Here is an 18,805-nt window from a genome sequence, read left to right as displayed (position 1 = left end):
TTTTGAAAAGCACTCACATGAAAAGTTGAACCCAAAGTACTGTTTTCATGATGTTAGATTAAAAAACACTTTAAAAACAGATAGCTAATACAAATTACATACAGCAAAAAGAAAAAAAAAAAAACATTGTTCCATCAAACTTAAGTCACAGGAAACCATCACCTACAAACTTTCCTTTGTAGTCACAGCTTAAAGAGAAGGGCAGATCACAGCCAGAGATAATACTTTAGAATAGATCCAATCTGCTTTGTTTAAGAAAAGCATACATTTCCAGAGCCAAACCAAATCAAATGACAGTGATAAGAGATGATTGTCTGGGTCTTGAACAGTTTATCAGCCTTGTCATTTACCCTCTCCTAAGGCCAACATTCTTCAGTTATATGTCTCTACCCTTCGACAAGAAGAGACATGGAATATTTTCTTTGGTTCTCCATTTTGGTCTCTATGTAATCCAACATCTTTTCTTTTACCTTTAAAGTATTCCTACGATCATTTGTTTTGCGTTGGGTTTACAGTATCAGTGGAAACTAATTCCCTAAGAAGTAAAGGTTAATTTCCAGAAATGCAGGCTTATCTGTTGCCATAAGAAGTATCATATTCTTTGTTCCAAATAAAAAGCCAGATGTAACAAAGCATGCTGATGAAGAGGCAAAATGAAAACCTATTTCTGGCATTGACAATCACAGAATGAATATTTAGGTGCCTTCCATCACATCCACATTTCTAACTTGAGCCCTATGGACATGGGACTGTTTGAGAACAGGCTGACAAGGTAAGAGAACTGTCAGAAAAGACTCTTTCCAGCCAGCATAATTTTTTTTTTCATTTAATCCTTGGTATAGTCTTTCAAGTTTGTTAACAACATACCCATTTTATACATGAGGAAGATGAGGTTCAGAGAATATTAAAACCCAGATCAAACTTCAAAGCCAATACCCAAGAAGCATAAAAATCCATTTTGGGGACAGCATTGTGGCATGGTAGGTTAAGCCTGCTACCTGCAACAGTGGCATCCTATGTGGGTGCCAGTTCAAGTCCCAGCTGCTCCACTTCCTATCCAGCTCCCTGTTGATGCATCTGGGAAAGTAGTAGCAGACAGCCCAAGTGCTTGGGCCCCTGCACCCATGTGAGAGAACCAGAAGGTCCCAGCTTCTGGCTTCTTCCTGGCCCAGGCCTGATAATTGGTGTCATTTGGAAAGTGAACCTGTTTAAAGAGTTAATCCAATCCATATGTGGTAGTAAATGGTCACTCTTATACAAGTATAGTAATCTGCCTAACTACTAATTATACAACCTTCTGACTAGGTAGTACTAAGTTCTTGTCACAAATATATATCAGAGATTAGATGAGCAAACGTCAGAAAAATTGGTGAGGGTGTTGGATAGGGGGAATTCACCTGCCTAAATTTAAGTGGTTTTTAAACCTGTCAAAATCACATGTAGAACTGGTTCAAACATCCATGGGCTCCAGCTCAAATCCACCTACACAAAATTCAAAAAATAAATGTCTCAGGCGACTCATGATTGGCTGAGCACTACTAAGCTGGATGATTATTTAAGTTTTTACACCTCATTCTGTTGAGTTAAATTGGACAGTAAAATAATGGCAAGGAAGGCAATAAATAAGCCTGGCCACTTTGCAGAGGGTCAGCTTTGCAGTTTTCTGACTGACTGCAGTTTAAAGAGGCATTTGGTACTGTGGTTCTTAAAAACCCAAACTTTGACAGGGCTGGTGTTGGGGCATAGTGAGCAGAGCTGTCACCTGCAACGCCAGCATCGCTTACGGGTGCCAGTTTATGTCTCGGCTCTTTGAAATCAAAATTTGATTTCAGGGGCTGGCACTTGGGTGCAGCAGGTTAAGATACGCCTGCAATGCTGGCATCTCATATGGGCATCTGTTTGAGTCCTGGCTGCTCCACTTCTGATCCAGCTCCCTGCTAATGCAACCTGGGAAAGCAGCAGAATGCGGCCCTTGTGGGAGACATGGATGAAATTCCTGGCTCCTGGCTTCAGCCTGGCCCAGCCCCAGCTGTTGAGGCCATTTGCAAACCAGCAGATGGAAGGGCTCTCTATCATTTTCTCTCTGTAAATCTGCCTTTCAAATAAATAAATCTTTTAAAAAATTTGATTTTTAAAGTCAGGTTCTTCCAGTTACCACCATATCACTTTGAACAAGTTTCTAATATTTCATTATCTTCATCTATAAAATGGAGATAATCTTCTCTTTACAGTGGTTTTCAGTACTGCATAGCAGAACATACAAGGCTATGGTAGCTACTGTAATATTAGGAAGAACTTAAGACTTGTGTGATGCCATTTCAGAGTGCTGGAATATAGATTTTAAAACCCGGAAGTTCACGGATGCTAATAAAACAGTGTTCACTAATGCTCAACAGATGAAAGCATATGACACATGAAAGGCATAACAAAATTTTCACAGGCTTCTAAACTAAATAGATTATGGTCCTCTGAAAGACTTATTTTCTCATTAAAATTAATTCTACCCATGTCTCATCAATTTATATTTGTCACATACCATTCACCCTTTTTGTTTTACAAGTAAGAAACATTGCTGAAATAACTGATTAACCAGGAAGCCTATGAGGACAGAACAAAAAAAATCAGAAAAACTGAAAAAAATCTGTAGTAAAATTAATAAGCAGACATTATGCACAGTGAAAACTAGCCTACAATTTAGCATTCAATGACAAAAATTACAGTGGCAACTACCCTACGTCCTTTTTCACATTTTTTGTTTTCTCAATACTGGGGGAAAAGAACACAACTTCTTTTGTTTTCCTGCTTGGTTTTAGTTTGGTTTTGTTTTTTCAGGAAGTATTAGAAAACCTATAAATAATGCATCCTGGGGCCAGCACCATGGTGTAGTAGGTTAAGCATCTGTCTGTGGTGTTGGCATCCTTTTTGGGCACCAAGTCGAGTCCTGGCTGCTCCACTTCTGATCCAACTCCCTGCTGATGGCCTGGGAAAGCAGTAGCGGATGGATCAAGTGATTGGGCCCTGCAACCACATGGGAGACCCAGAAGAAGCTCCTGGCTCCTCGCTTCGTATTGGCTTAGCTCTGGCCATTGCAGTTCACTCCCTGGGGAGTGAACCAGGGATAGAAGATCTCTTTGTCACTCCCTCTCTCCATAACTATGCCTTTGAAATAAATAAATAAATAAATCTTAAAAAAAAACAATAATGCATCCCATTATTGATTATTTGAAGATAACCAATGACAGATGTCATCAGTTGTATACAGGAACAACACACCCTTTCTGCCTAAGTCCTGTTCTCTTCCTCCAGCCTGACTTAAAATTAATAAATTTATCAAGTATCAAATATTATGTGACTGGTACTGTTCTAACATGCCATATGTAACCTTGCAACTCTGAAGTAGGTGACTTTTTTTTTTTTTTTTTTGGACAGGCAGAGTGGACAGTGAGAGAGAGACAGAGAGAAAGGTCTTCCTTTGCCGTTGGTTCACCCTCCAATGGCCGCCACTGCTGGCGCGCTGCGGCCGGCGCACCGCGCTGATCCAATGGCAGAAGCCAGGTACTTCTCCTGGTCTCCCATGGGGTGCAGGGCCCAAGCACTTGGGCCATCCTCCACTGCACTCCCGGGCCACAGCCGAGAGCTGGCCTGGAAGAGGGGCAACCGGGACAGAATCTGACGCCCCGACCGGGACTAGAACCTGGTGTGCCGGCGCCGCAAGGCGGAGGATTAGCCTAGTGAGCCGCGGCGCCGGCCAGTAGGTGACTTTTATACCCATTTTATAAATTAAGCAATTGGGTTCAGAGAGATTAAGTAAGTGCTTCAAGGATATGGGACCAGTAAGGCATGGAGCCAGGGCTTAAACCCAGTCCAATCCAGACCACGCTTTTAAAAGCACTCACTGTAGTGCTTCCTTGACTTCCTGCTAATGCATCCAACCTGAAGTCTTTTTGTTTTTTAAGATTTGTTTATTTTATTTGAAAGGCAGAGTTACAGAGAGGCAGAGGCAGAGGGAGAGAGAGAGATTTCTTCCATTTGCTGGTTCACTCCCCAAATGACTGCAATGATCAGAGCTGCACTGATCTGAAGCCAGGAGCCAGGAGCTTCTTCTGGGTCTCCCATTTGGGTGTAGGGGCCCAAGGGCTTGGGCCAGCTTCTACTGCTTTCCCAGGCCATAGCAGAGAGCTGGATTAGAAGTGGAGCAGCCGAGACTCAAACCGGCACCCATATGGGATGCCAGCACTGCAGGTGGCAGCTTTACCCACTATGCCACAGCGTCAGCCCCTCAACCTTAAATCTTCATTACAAACACATCTCTTTAACCTAATCTTGCCATAAGCCTGACAGAGGTCTCTTTAACCCCACCCTACCACACAGGCAACCTCACTAGCCCTTGGTCAATTATCCTCGTTCAACTAACAACTAGTTAACCCAAAAAAGCTGTTGATCTAACCCCACAACACAGCTGTGAGTCTGCCTCTATCAGCCCTTCCTCATTTATCTGCCCTTTTCTTGGAAGAGGAATTCAGGATCCTTTCCTCTTTTGGGCTCATACCCAGACTTTCTTCTCATGGAAATACAAAGTAGAAGGCTTCAAGTGCCAACAGCATCTGAGGAAAAAAGTAGCTCTGGAATCAAACACTAAAATTAACCATGCCGCCTATGTGCTACACACTGCACTAACTGATTTACAGCCATGATCTCGACCCTCCCCACAACCCTCCAGAGCAAGGATTATCTCCATTTCAAAGAGGGGAAGAAAACCTGAGCTCAGAAATGTTGCATAGCTGCTCAAAGTCACAGAACTCGTCAGAAATCAGGATGTGTCTCTGACTCTCAAGTCCCTGCCAGTAATGTTCTAGTGCTTCTACATTAATCAGTTACAGTGTGCTCCTTGAACAAGGAGGGCTTGGTTGGGAAGAATGGGAAGAAAACAACCAAAAATCAAAAAGTGAACAGATGCTTGAAAAGGCTAGGAAATGATAAATACAGTCATAGGATAATACAGCCAAACCAGAGAGGAATTCCTGGGGGTGGTATTGTAGCACAGTGGGTTAGTCTGCCACTTGTGACACTGGTATCTCATATCAGAATGCTCTACTTCTAAACCAGTTACTGGCTCCTGGCTCCTGCCAGCTCCAGCCCCAGCTGTTGAGGCCATTTGGGGACTGAATGAGCAGATGGAAGACCTCTGTCTCTCCCTCTCTCTCAGTAACTCCACCTTTCAAAAATCTTTGTTTTTAAAAATTCAGTATACAGGCAGGTTGAATAGGTAACATGCAAATACTATGCCATTTTATATATAGGACTTATGCATCAGTGGATTTTGGTCTCCTGTATGTTAGTATTCTGGGGAGGTGGGAGTCCTGGAACAAATTCAGGGGGATGACTATATTAATATGTACCCACCAAAAATACACATTGGCTTATTTTTCCCTAAATGTAAAATAGTGCACACTGTTCTGTAACTGGCCTCTTTTAATCAGAACCGTGCTTTTGAGATAAGCCCCTAATAATACACATGCTCTTGCTCATTTCCCCAACCATATACATATCCTACCTACAAAGTACATGCATATTAACTATATTAAAATAATCAAATAATCATCCCAAGATACATTCTATAAAATGATTGTTCATTCTGAAATTTCTTTCCCATCACATCACATCTTCTCTAAACTTCTGTTTTGGCCTTTTAACATCATCTCTTCCATGCTTTGTTTACTTTGGCATAATGGTTACCTGTCCCTAGTTTCCATGAAAGATATCACTAATAATGAAACACAAGTATCTATGGAAGTTGCCAGCCCTGAGTAAAAACCAAACAGGTAATACATCCAAAAGCTCAACATGGAGTAATTTCTTTTTTATTTATTTATTTATTTGACAGGTAGAGTTATAGACAGTGAGAGAGACAGAGAAAGAGAGAGAGAGACAGAGAGAAAGGTCTTCCTTCCGTTGGTTCACTACCCAAATGGCCGCCATGGCAGGTGCTGCATTAATCCAAAGTCAGGAGCCAGGTGCTTCTTCCTGGCCTCCCACGCAAGTGCAGGGGCCCAAGCACTTGGGCCATCCTCCACTACCCTCCCAGGCCACAGCAGAGAGCTGGACTCGAAGAGAAGCAACCAGGACTAGAACCCAGCGCCCATATGGGATGCCGGCGTCGCAGGCGGAGGATTAACCAAGTGAGCCACGGCGCCAGCCCCAACATGGAGTAATTTCAAGCACAGAATCTGCTTAAGAATATGATAAATAACAAACAGGATGGTTAATAATACTAGATGGAGGCAACAATTAGATAAGCTGAAAAGAAAATTTCTAATAACTGGGGCATTTGGCCTAGGGGTTAAGACACAAGTTGGGATGCTCACATTCCATTTTGCTATGCCTGGGTTCAACTCCTGACTCTGCTCCTGATTCCAGTTTCCTGCTAATGCATACCCTGGGAAGGTAGCAGGTGATGGATCAAGGACTTGAGTTCCTGCCACAGGGTCCTACAAGACCCTGACTGAATTTCTGGCTCCCATCTGGCCCAGCCCTAGCTGTTACAGTCAATTCGGACCTGAGCTAGGATGTGGGAATTATTTCTCTTTCTCTGGCCCCCCACCCCCAACCTGTTTGTCTCTCAAATAAATAAAAAAACTGCTATAAAATACGTGCTTCTAAACCAATTGCTGCTGTTACTTGCCATGACCCATCAAACGTATGAGGTTCCTATATCAAATTGAACTTACTGTAGAAGTGAGTAGCCTGATACACATTTGCCCTAAGATTAAAATCTCTCCCAAATAAAGTAAAACCTAACCTCATTAATCTGAAGGGAGGGGCCAGGAACTGTGGCTTAGCCAGTAAAGCTGCCACCTGCAGTGCCGGCATCCCATATAGGCGCCAGTTCAAGTTCCGGCTGCTCCACTTCCAATCCAGCTCTCTGCTATGGCCTGGGAAAGTAGTAGAAGATGGCCCAAGTTCTTGGGCCCCTGCACCCAAGTGGAAGACCCAGAAGAAGCTCCTGGCTCCTGGCTTCAGATCAGTGCAGCTCTGATCATTGCAGCCATTTGGGGAGTGAACCAGCAGATGGAAGACCTCTGTCTCTCTCTCTGCCTCTCTAACTCTGCTTTTCAAATAATTAAATAAATAAATAATCTTTTTAAAAGAATCTGAAGGGAAGTAGAATAAACATTTTCAAATGTATACTTTTATTTCCTCCTCTGTGAGCATCAAGCCCTTCAGTCAATGGTGTCTTTTAACCATCCCAAATGAGACTATTACATTTGCAGCTCTCTAGAAAAGGTGACTCCACACTCTCAATGTGTATAGATTGGCAACTTAAGACTTCTTATATTTAACCTAAAGAACTTCAAAAACTAAAACTTTTCTCCCTCCTTTGGAGAGGTTACAAAAAAAAAAAAAAAAAAAAAAAAAAAAAAAAAAAAAAAAAACCAAGAGGCTGGTTTTATCTGTTTCTAAGAGGTACTCAAAAATTAAATGAGCATGACTCAACTTCAAGCATCCTTCTGCTGACTCTTTCTGCTCCAAACCGAATCTTCCTTCATTGTTCTCATTGGTTTTGGCCAGACAGGTCAGAACAGTGGCTGAGGATATCAGACACAGGGAAATATGGCTTTTAAAATCACTGCATTTTTTAATGACCCTACATATTGAGGCCACATCCAGCAGACTAAATGCTAGAGGGGTCAACAGTACAGAAAGTATAAATGTCTACTGTTGCCATTGCTAACTGTCATAAACAGTTCATAGTTAAACATACAATGTATTTTATTTTTAAAAAATTTTTAAGATTTATTTGAAAAGCAGAGTTACAGAGAAAAGTATACACACACACACACACACACACACACATACACACACACACAGATCTTCCATACTCTGGTTCACTCCCCAAACAGCCACAACAGCCATGGATGACCCAGGCTGAAGCCAGGAGCCAGGAGATTCTTCCTGGTCTCCTACATAGGTGACAGGCACCCAAGCACTTGAGCCATCTTCTGTTGCTTTTCCACTCAGGCACATTAGCAAGTAGCTGAATCCAAAGCGGAGCAGCTGGGACTCAAACCAGTGCTCGTATGTGGGCAGGTTTTACCTGCTACATCACAATGCCGGACCCTATAATTCATTTTAAACTTCAAAAAATTTTATTTTAATTTTATTTGAAAGGCAGAGAGAGAGAGAGAGAGAGAGAGAGAGAGGGAGATCTTCATTCACTAGTTCACCCTCAAAATGCCTGCAACTCAATCTGATTCTCCCACACAGACGGCAGAGACCCAAGTACCTTGTTGTCTCCTTAGCTGGCCTAGTAGGAAAATGAAAGCAGAGTTGGGACTCAAATCCAGGCACTCTGACATGTGGACATCTCAAGAGGCATCTTAACCACTGCACCAAATGTCCACGCCCATATGCCTTTTTAAAAGGAATGATTATAAGGTTCAGTAGTGTACTAGATAAAAGGCAGAAATGTACTAGACCTAAGAAGGATAAAGAAATTAAAAAACAAACTATAATGCATAGCAGGCAAGTTTCAAAAACTAAAAAAATTAAATTAGTTCCTTTCCATAGTTATTGTACACAAGAGACTTTTTAAAGTGATTATCTGGGGGCCAGCATTGTGACGCAGTGGGTTAAGCCACTGCCTGCAATGCCAGCATCCCATATGAGCACCTGTTCAAGTCCTGGCTGCTCTACTTCCGATCCAGTTCTCTGCTAATGTGCCTGGGAAAGCAGCAGAAGATGGCCCGAGTATTTGGGCCTCTGCTACCACTGTGCAGGACCCAGATGAAGTTCCTGGATTCGGCTGGTCTAGTCTCAGCTATCATAGCCATTTGGCAAGTGAACAGTGGATGAAAGAGCGCGCGCTCTCTCTCTCTCTCCTCTCTCATTTCTCTCTCTCTCCCATCTTTCTTCCCTCCCTCTCTGGCTTTCAAATAAATAAATTGTTTTTAAAAAGTAGAGTGATTAGTTGATGCTTCCCTAAATCAATGGGCTGCCAGCAGAATATTACCTAAAATGGCTTATTAGGCATTGATGAATTAGGTGTAGTAACATAGGAAGAGCTTGACCACTGCTATCCCAACCCTGAACCCTATAATTAATTTTATTTTATTTTATTTATTTATTTTTTATTTTTTTTGACAGGCAGAGTGGACAGTGAGAGAGACAGACAGAGAGAAAGGTCTTCCTTTGCCGTTGGTTCACCCTCCAATGGCCGCCGCGGCCGGCGCATCACACTGATCTGAAGCCAGGAGCCAGGTGCTTCTCCTAGTCTCCCATTGGGTGCAGGGCCCAAGCTCTTGGGCCATCCTCCACTGCACTCCCTGGCCACAGCAGAGAGCTGGCCTGGAAGAGGGGCAACCGGGACAGAATCCGGCGCCCCGACTGGGACTAGAACCTGGTGTGCCGGCGCCGCACGGCGGAGGATTAGCCTATTGAGCCACGGCGCCAGCCCCTATAATTAATTTTAAACTTCAAAAAATTTTATTTTCGTTTTATTTGAAAAGCAGAGAGAGATCTTCCATCCACTGGTTCACCCCCAAAATGCCTGCATTTTGGAGTATTGGGCAAAAATACATGTAGCTCCCTGTATTCTCTTCTTTTTACTGATTATAAACGTCAAATTTCTTCCACAACTTTGACCACTTCCAACTATAGTTAGATACTCCTTCCTCACCCCAATATTCTGACTCCAGGTAATTAGTACTAACAGTATACTACAATTACTTCTTTGCATGCCTGTCACCCTCAAAAAACTGTAAGTCCCATGGGAGCAAAGACAGATCTTCTCCGTAATCCCATCACCTAGCAGAAGGCACAGGTAGCACATAAGTAAATATCTGCTTCCCCTTTAAATTGTCCTGCTGACTTCATCTTACAAGATTTTCATTTAAAACTGACAAAGAACCACACACATTAGAATGGCTAAAAATACATAAAACCCTTGATAATTCCAAATGCTGATAAGGATGTGGAATAGTCAGAACTCTCATACATTGCTGGTGGAAATGAAAAATGGTACAACCACTTTGGAAAAACAGTGGAGCAATTTCTTACAAAGTACTTCAAAAATGGGAAAATGGAATTAAAAGACAAAATTTTTAAACCAAAATAAACTTAAAAATCCATGGATATTTTTAAATAACACACAATACCCATGGACTTTTGGAAAACTCCCATATGTATGGATTTTAAAATTCTGTTGCACCAAAATAAACTTGTTTCCTAATTCCATTTTCCATGAACTTTTTGAAATACCCTCATACATTTAACCAAACAACACAGCAGTCTCACTCCTAAGTATTTATCCAAGATAAATTAAAAAAAATACTTGTCTACATGAAAGCTTGTATAGGAAAAAATTAATAAAACTGGGGCCAGCAAAGTTGTGGTACAGTGGGTAAAGCAGCCACCAGCAATACTGGCATACCATATCAGTGACAGTTCAAGTCCCAGCTGCTCCATTTCCAAACCACCTCCCTGCTAATGGCCAGGGAAAAGCAGCAGAAGATGGCCGAAGTCCTTGGGTCCCTGTCAACTACATGGGAGACCTGGAAGAAGCTCCTGAATCCTGGCTTAGGACTAGCCCACCCCCAGCCATATGGTTATCTAGGGAGTGAACCAGTGGACAGAAAACCTGTTTCTCCTTCTCTATAACTCTGATTTTTAAATAAACAAATAAATAAAATCTTTTTTAAAAATAAGAAACTGTATATAGATGTTTATAATAACCTTATAAGGCAACTTTATTCATAGTTTCCAAAATTGTAAACTACCCAATGCCCATCAACTAATGAATGGAACAAATTGTGGTACATTCATGCAATGGAATATTACTTAGCAATAAAAATGAATGAAGTACTGATACATGATATAACATGGATGAAACTCAACATTAGGATAAATGAAAAAAGCTGGTCACTGGGGCTGGCATTGTGGCACAGCAGGTAGTCTCCACCTGAGGTGCCGGCATCCGCATCGGTTTGAGTCCCAGCTGCTCCACTTTCAATCCAGGTCCTTGCTAATGTGCCTGGGAAAGCAGCTGAAGATGGCCCAAGTGTTCGGCCCCTGCACTCACATGGAAGATCCAGAAGTTGTTCCTGGTTCCTGGTTTTAGATTGACCCAGATCCGGCCATTGTGGCCATTTGAGGAATGAACCAGTGGATGAAGATCTCTCTCTCTCTCTCTGTCTCTCCCTCTCTCTGTAACTCTGCCTTTCAAATAAATAAATAAATAAATCTTGAAAGCAAGCAAGTAAGCAAGCAAGCTGGTCACAAATGATCACATATTGAACGAGTTCAATCATATGAATTATCTAAAATAAAAAAAAATAATCTGTAGAAATAGAAAGTAGACTGGTCACTGCATACACTCAGCATTAAAATTAGATACAAGGCCGGTGCCGTGACTCACTAGGCTAATCTTCTGCCTGTGACACTGGCACCCCAGGTTCTCGTCCCGGTTCGGGCGCCGGATTCTGTCCCGGTTGCCCCTCTTCCAGGCCAGCTCTCTGCTGTGGCCAGGGAGTGCAGTAGAGGATGGCCCAGTGCTTGGGCCCTGCACCCCATGGGAGACCAGGAGAAGCACCTGGCTCCTGGCTTCCGATCGGCGCAGCGCTGGCCGTGGCAGCCATTTGGGAAGTGAACCAACGGAAGGAAGAACTTTCTCTCTGTCTCTCTCACTGTCTATAACTCTACCTGTCAAATAAATAAATAAATAAAAACATTAAAAAAAAAGAACTGTGATACTATTTGCAAATCACCTACTTCTTTTTTTAAGATTTATTTATTTATTTATGTGAAAGGCAGAGTTAGAGAGAGAGAGGGAGGGAGAGAGAGAGGGAGAGAGAGATGGAGAGAGAGGGAGAGAGAGAGAGAGAGAGAGAAACCTTCCATCTGCTGGTTCACACCTCAAATGGCTGCAATGGCTGGGACTGGACCAGGCTAAAGCTAGGAGCACAGAACTCCATCAAGGTCTGCCATGTGGGTGCAGAGGCACAAGTACTTGAGCCATCCTCTGTTGCTTTCCCAAGTGGAACAGCAGGGAGTTAGACAGGAAGTAGAGCAGCCAGGACTGAACTATCGCCCATATGGGATGCCAGTTTCAAAAGGGAGACTTAACCCACAGCACCACAATAATGCCAGCTGTGTAAATCATCTACTTTAGATTTAAGACATAAGATCAAATAACTTGAGGCTGGCATTGTTGCACAGTGACCTCAGCCACTGCCTGTGATGCTGGCATCCCATATGAGCACCAGTTCAAGTCCCAGTTTCTCTACTTCCAATCCAGCTCTGATCTAGCTCCCTGCTAATGCACCTGGGAAAGCAGAAGATGGCCCAAGTGCTTGGGCCCCATCACCTACCTGGGAGGCCCAGATGAAGTTCCAGGCTCCTGGCTTCAGCTTATTCCAACCCTGGCCATTGTGGCCATTCTGAGAGTGAACCAGCAGATGCAACATCTCTCCCTGTCTGTAACTCTGCCTTTCAAATAAATGAATAAATCTTTACACACACACACACACACACACACACACACCCCTCCGAATTACTTTTCTGAGCTGTCACTCAAGGAAGGCAACAGAGCTTGATTTGAGCTGTTCCATTTACAAGCAACTCAAGGACCTAGAAAAAAAAATTTTTTTTTTAACAGGCAGAGTGGACAGTGAGAGAGAGACAGACAGAGAGAAAGGTCTTCCTTTGCCGTTGGTTCACCCTCCAATGGCCGCCGTGGCCGGCATGCTGCAGCCAGCACACCACGCTGATACGAAGGCAGGAGCCAGGTGCTTATCCTGGTCTCCCATGAAGTGCAGGGCCCAAGCACTTGGGCCATCCTCCACTTCACTCCTGGGCCATAGCAGAGAGCTGGCCTGGAAGAGGGGCAACCGGTACAGAATCCGGCGCCCCGACCGGGACTAGAACCCAGTGTGCTGGCGCCGCTAGGTGGAGGATTAGCCTATTGAGCCGTGGCGCTGGCCATGGACCTAGAAAATTAAACCTAAGGCAGACAGCAATAAAACTCAAAGAGCAATCCTACTGGAAGTCAAATAACTAATGACAAGTGTCCTCACAGCACTTATATTTCCAGGATATCTTTAATGCTCCTTCAGGAACCTTTAAGCAGCTATTAACCATACTACCTACAAACAACATCTTTTCATGTCTCCCATTGCTTCTGATGAGTTTCACTCCAGAGAGTTGTAGTGACGCGCTGTGTCCTTCAGACAACCAACTCATTCAATTTATGACCAGATCACGTCTTAACAATGATGTGTTTCAGCAGTTCCAGTACCAGCCTGGAAGCATCACTGGACTATCATGGCCATATAAGACACCAGTAAGTCTGCCCAGCTGTGCTGTATTTCAATGGCTGTTTGACTCGCGTGGTTGGGTGAGGAAATATGCAGCAGAATTCGCAGATTCACCAGAATCTGACAGGGGCCGCGACGTGAACGCTTCTGCTGTGGCCCCCTGTTTCCTCTCGGACTCCTGAATTCAGGAATTGAGCAGCTGCTTGTATGCATACGTAACAACTGTATAACTCTGGGCAAGAAGCCTTCTATGATTCTTCTCTTTCAGAAGCAATGGATGTACAGAGATTAAGAGTTAAGAACTACAGCTCTTCACTGTTAACTCCCAGGCCACCACTGGAGAGGTCACCAATATACATATGTGCACATTTTAAATAATGGAACCTGGGAAGTACCAGTAAAGTTTATTCCAAGTTGATGGACTCAGTCCAGAGAACCAGGAGCATATCAACTAGTTCTCAGTTTCCAAATCCCTCTCTTTTGGCAGGAAGAGAAAGATAAAACAAATTAAAAGAAAAAAAATCCTTGCATCTCAAGTTTATTGTATAAGTCTAATTCCAAAGAAAAATGAGACTTAAGCAGATATGAATAATAAAAATGAATTAAGTGACCCAACCCAAATATATAATAGGATAGCATATGCAAAAGCCAAAACTGTTTAAACCATTTTTAAAACTTATATATTTTTTTTCATTTCAACATACTTACTCTCTGTTTTCAGGCCAAACCCATCCCTGACATAAAATAATGCTGGGTTATTTTTTTCAGATGTTTATTTCTATTTAGGCAGAGTGACTGACACACACACACACACACACACACACACACACACAGGAAAATCAATCTTCCATCCACTGGCTCATTTCCCAAATGCCCATGACGGTCAGGGCTAAATCAGGAGTTGGAATTCCATCTGGGTCTCCCATATGTGTGACAGAGACCCAAGGACTTGAGCCATCATCTGCTGTCTCCCAGAATGCATTAGCAGGAAGCGAGACCAAAACAGGAGTAGCTGGTTCTCAAATGGGCACAATGAAATGGGATGTGGGTGTCTCAAGTGACACCTTAACATGCTGAATCACAATATCCAATCTGATGTTGGGTTACTTTCTTCTTTAAACAGTATTAATCTGCCTCCAGTGAAAGAGAAATGGAATATATATACATATATATATATATATGGATATACAATGGCTATATATATCCATTTGTTTATATATATATCTATATATAGTATATACTGTTTTTTGCAACAAGTCTGTAGAACAGATTGAGTCATAGCTACCATCTAATGGATGATTAATATGAGTCAGACCCTGTGCTGAGTACTTTGCTTGGATTATCTCATCAAATTTTTACAGGTGTCCTATAAGGTAGATACTATAATCTGTTACAGATGAAGGAGCTAAATATCAAAATCAGTTCTTCATACACATCCGATATTCCTGAAGAAGGCTAACCACACACAAGTTATTTGTTATGCAAGCATTCCACAAAGAAAATATTTGTAAGTCTGTAACCTTACCTTCTACTTAAATGTTACCCCATTTAAAAGATGAACACCTTAAAGAATCTAAAATGCAAAGAATCTAAATTTATTAAAATGTTTGGTATCTGGAAAGTTAAAAAATTAGTAAAGCCTGTGTCATTTTGGTAATGATACTTAAAGGTACTTTAGAGACCATAAAGTAAAATGCAGTAAGTTTAAGGGAGGTTCAGTCACAATTTCCAAAATTTCTACATCATAGAACATTTTTTAAAAGAACAGCTGTCATGGCCTGGGAAAGCAGTAGAAGAAGGCCCAAGTCTTTGGGCCCCTGCACCCTCGTGGGAGACCTGCAAGAAGCTCCTGGCTCTTGCCTTCAGATCAGCACAGCTTCGGCCATTGCAGCCATCAGAGGAGTGAACCAGTGGATGGAAGACCTCTCTCTCTGTACCTCTCTCTGTAACTCTTTCATTCTTTTTTTTTTTTTTTTTTTTTTTGACAGGCAGAGTGGATAGTGAGAGAGAGAGACAGAGAGAAAGGTCTTCCTTTTGCCATTGGTTCACCCTCCAATGGCCGCCACGGCCGGCGCGCTGCGGCCGGCGCACCGCGCTGATCCGATGGCAGGAGCCAGGTACTTCTCCTGGTCTCCCATGGGGTGCAGGGCCCAAGCACCTGGGCCATCCTCCACTGCACTCCCGGGCCACAGCAGAGAGCTGGCCTGGAAGAGGGGCAACCGGGACAGAATCCGGCGCCCCGACCGGGACTAGAACCCGGTGTGCCGGCGCCGCAAGGTGGAGGATTAGCCTAGTGAGCCACGGCGCCGGCCTGTAACTCTTTCAAATAAATAAAATAAATCTTTTTTTTTTTTTTTAAAAGAACAGCTGTCTTTATTACTTTCAAATGTTAGTACTATTATTACTTTCAAATGTTAGTATTAACAAAATTTTGCCAAGTGTGCTGAGGACTGTTTTATGTTTTCTTAACTCATTCCACATATTTTACTGAGAAATTTGATAAAAGCATTAAAGATAAAAAGATTAGTGAAGCACAGTTTCCAAACAAAAGACTTTGATCCTACTTACAGACAATTATTATACAATAAAATAAATTCAATGACAGAGCTATGTATGGGAGTGCAAACAGCAGTCCAAGTTTTCAGGAGGGACCAGCACTGTGGCTCAGCAGGTTAAGCCACAGTCTGTGCCACCAGTATCCCATGTGAGTGCCAGTTTGAGTCCTTGCTGCTCCACTTCCAATCCAGCTTCTTGATAATACTCCTGGGAAAGCAGCTGAAGATGGCCCAAGTAATTGGGCTCCTGCACCCATGTGGGACACCCAGATGAAACTCCTGGCTCCTAGCTTTGGTCTGATCCAGCTCTGGCCAATGCAGCCATTTTGGGAGTGAAGCAGCAGATCAAAGATCTCTCTCTCTCTCTCTCTCTTTCTGTCCCTCCTTCTGTCTCTGTAACTCTACCTTTCAAATAAATAAATAAATCTAAAAAAAATAAATAAATCTTAAAAAAAGACTCCAGAAAAGATTCTCTGAATGATGTCCAGGCTACAGGTTATGAATATAAGAGGCAAAGGCTGTCAATTAAAAAGTTCATGGAACATACAAATTATAAAAAACCTACAGATTTTAATTTTTTTGCACCAAAATAAACTTACCTTTTGATTGCATTTTCCATGAACTTTCTGAAGCCCTCCTGTAAATAAGAACTGTTTGTAAATACCAAGTTCTTTCTAAATAAAGGAATCTTACTAAATCTTTGAAAACTATTAAGGATGTAGCCTAGTAAACTCTTTTCCCGTGACAGAATCAGCCTAATTTGTACACAAATAAACACAGATTCAAAATAATAGTCTACCACAAAGACTCTCAGCTTAAGGATATTTTTGGTGTGACCTTAAATCTGTTCCCTGGAATTCAACTTTGGAGACTTGGAGGGGAAAATTACCATTATCTGCTGAGTTAGATATTCACTCTTCAGCATACACAGGCTACAAATAATATCATTTCCTATTACTTTTTATTTACAGAGTACATTTACAGCTCATAAAGCATTTTCACATACATCCTTACTTGTGAACCTCATTAAGGTGTTCTTTGGAGCCTTAGCATGCCCGATCCTAATTCATCATTTCCCAGTGCCTTTTTCCTCTTAATTAACCAACAAGAGGACTATCAAAACCTCTCAGAATTACATAATAGCAGAACTGATCAATATTGGCTATGTGCTCTGTAAGTATTTCATGTTTTACCTTGTTGCATGTGAAAGCCTTTAAAGGTATATACTATTATTATCCCTAGGTTATAAACATAAAAACCGGGGGCCTGTGCTGTGGTGCAGCAGGTAAAGCTACACCATCCCATATGGATGTCGGTTCAAGTCCGGGCTGCTCCACTTCCCATCCAGGTCTCTGCTATGGCCTAGGGAAGGCAGTGGAAGACAGCCTGAGTCCTTGGACCCTGCATCTGCATGGGAGACCCAGAAGAAGCTCCTGGCTCCTGGCTCCTGGTTTTGGTTTGGCGCAACTCTAGCTGTTGCAGCCAATTGGGGAGTGAACCAGTGGATGGAAGACCTCTCTTTCTCACTCTGCCTCTCCTTCTATCTCTGTGTAGCTCTTTCAAATAAATAAATAAAACTTCAAAAAAAATCCATAAAAACTAATGCAAAAAGCACACAGCAAGTGACTGAGCTATGACTGAGACACAGGCAATTGAGAGCTTTGAACCATTCTGCCTTCTGCTCTTGCCATGTGGGGAGACCCAGATAGAATTCCTGGTTCTTGGCTTGGGCCTGACCCAGACCTAGCTGTTGCAGTCACCTGGGAAGTGAAACCAGCAGAAGGAGTATCTCTCTAGCTTTGTCTCTGTATCACTCTTTCAAATAAATAAATCTTTTTTTAAAAGTGAGGAATGAGATCCCAGGAAACAAGTTGCAAAACCATACTATGACTTCTAATACAGACAAACTGTGCCAAATCCTGACATGGGATACAAACTGTCTAAACTCAAACTGTTTTAAGCAACAGCACATTCAAATCCATATGTTCTAAATTAAGACTACACACTTTCACTGTCCAGTATGGCAGCCAATATCTACATCCAGCTGTTGAGCACTTAAAATGTTGCTAGAGAGCTTGGTGTTTGGCTTAGCAGTGATGACATGGCTTGAGAGGCTCACACTCATGTCAGAATGTTTAGGTTCAAATACTGGTCCCACTCCGATTCCATCTGCCTTCTAATGCAGACCATGGGAGGCTCAGTTAACGGTCACTCATGTGACAGACCGGCGTTGAGTTTCCAGATACCAACTTAATCCTGGTCCAACCATGGGCAGTGGACAACTGGGGAATAACCCCGGAGATGGGAGCTCTCTCTGTTTCTCCCTGGACCTCTCAATTAAAAAAAAAAAAAAAAAAAAGTGTTCCCAGAATGAATTTAAATGTATTACAGGTATAAAGGTCCAGTAAAACAAAAAAAATCTCAATTTTTTCACTGAGCACATATTAAACAGATATTTTGGGTACAGCATGTTAAATAAAATATATTATTAAAATTAATTTCACCTATTTCCTTTTACTTATTGAATATGCTACTTGAAAATTTAAAATCATCTATGTAGCCTAATTCTTTGGGCAATGCCACTATAGACAAATAGATTTAACTGTAATTCTGCTTGAATTCCTATAATCCAAATTTAACATCACTGACTATTCCAGTGACCAGGACCATTTACAAATTTAACCTATGCCTTCTGTCCTAAAGCCACTTTATGAATAACACCAGGCTTCAAAATCTTATTCAAGTGTATTAATTTCCTCACTCCTAAAACTCTATCAAGGTGGTGTTTTTTCAGCAAGTTTAGCAAACTCAGTATATATAACCAATAAGTTTCCCTATTCGCCTTTGTATGGGGCTTTAATACTTTATAATTTTTTGAAAGGATGCATTAAGTTTAATGAATAGAAACAATGAAATTCAGTTAGCAAAATAAATTTATAT

At 42.1% G+C, this 18,805-nt stretch overlaps 1 protein-coding gene across 20 annotated transcripts in view; it reads right to left on the bottom strand.

Moving 5' to 3' along the window:
• CPEB3 (cytoplasmic polyadenylation element binding protein 3) overlaps nucleotides 1-18,805 on the bottom strand; it is a 276,927-nt gene that overhangs the window by 187,920 nt on the left and 70,202 nt on the right. The window lies entirely within an intron of this gene.

The sequence above is a fragment of the Oryctolagus cuniculus genome, chromosome 15 (assembly GCF_051225735.1).
Source record: "Oryctolagus cuniculus isolate XC-2025 breed Fujian yellow rabbit chromosome 15, ASM5122573v1, whole genome shotgun sequence".
Classification (NCBI taxonomy): Eukaryota; Metazoa; Chordata; class Mammalia; order Lagomorpha; family Leporidae; genus Oryctolagus; species Oryctolagus cuniculus.
This window is presented reverse-complemented; position numbering and strand designations above follow the sequence as displayed.